Source organism: Mastomys coucha, unplaced genomic scaffold (genome assembly GCF_008632895.1).
Source record: "Mastomys coucha isolate ucsf_1 unplaced genomic scaffold, UCSF_Mcou_1 pScaffold21, whole genome shotgun sequence".
NCBI classification, from domain to species: Eukaryota; Metazoa; Chordata; class Mammalia; order Rodentia; family Muridae; genus Mastomys; species Mastomys coucha.
The window spans coordinates 20935682-20936927 of NW_022196904.1; positions in this window are offsets into that span (position 1 = coordinate 20935682).

Genomic DNA, 1246 nt, shown 5'->3' on the forward strand with positions numbered 1-1246 from the left:
TCTCTCTCTCTCTCTCTCTCACTGAACACGAGTCCCAGCCCCAATGTGTCACCTCCCACGGACCACCCTGGAGGCAGGCCCCTCTCCCTAGGACACTCTGTCATCTCACCCTGTTCAAGTTACTTATCAGAGGCAGAAATTCTTTTCTTTTCCTTTCTTTTCTCTCTTTCTTTAATTCATCTTTCTTTTTTTCTTTTTCTCTTCAAGGGTCTTGTCATCTCACTTCGTTGAATGTGGACAAAGGTCTAAAACTTGTATCGATTTCTCCTACTTCCTCTCTGGGCGTTCCCAGGCCAGTTCTACTGGCCTCCCTCTCTGAGAAACAGCACCTCGGGTCTTAGCCTGACTCTACTCTGTTATGAATTCTACCTTCAGCATTCTTCCTCTCTCACTTTGCTTAGTGTCTGCTTAAATGTCACTTCTTAGTCCGTGGGTCAAATGACCCTTCATAAGGGGGTCACCTAAAACCATCAGAAAACAGATGTTTACATCATGATTCACAGCAGCAGCAAAATCCCAGTTATAAAGTAGAAACAAAAATAATTTTATGGGCAGGGCAGTATTGGTGCACGCCTTAATCCCAAGGCTTGCTCTGGAGGCAGAGGCAGGTGAATCTCTGAATTCAGAGTCAGCCTGGTCTACAGAGTGAGTTCCAGGAAAGTCAGGGATATACAGAGAAATCTTGTCTTGAAATACCAAACCAGACCAGACCAAAGCAAACAAACAAACAAACACAAACCAAACCCAAAGAAGAAAGAAAATGTTATGGCTGGGGGGTCACCACAACATGAAATACTGTATTAAAGGGTCACAGCATTAGAACCACTGTCTTAGTCTTCAATCTTAATACTAGAGAGGTAAATGCAGGAAGGACAGGGCTTAAAGATAATTCTCAACAACATAGTTTTAGGCCAGCCTGGGCCTAAAACAGAGACCCTTTATCAAGCAAGCAGACCATCAAATGTCATTATTTGAGACATCCCCATGCCCTACTCTAAGTTGCATACCGTTTATTATTTATTTGCTTGTTTGTTTATTTGGGTGGGAGGCTTTATAAAAAATTACTATGTGGCTGAAGCTAGCTTTGAACTCCTGAACCTCCAGCCTACACAGTGTTGGAACTACTGCAATGTTCCATACCTGGCTTTATTTTAGACTGTGATGTTTGATTATGAGCTCAACTTTTAATGGCTGAGCCATCTCTCTAGTACTATTTTATTTTATTTAGTTTTTGGGTTTTTTTTTT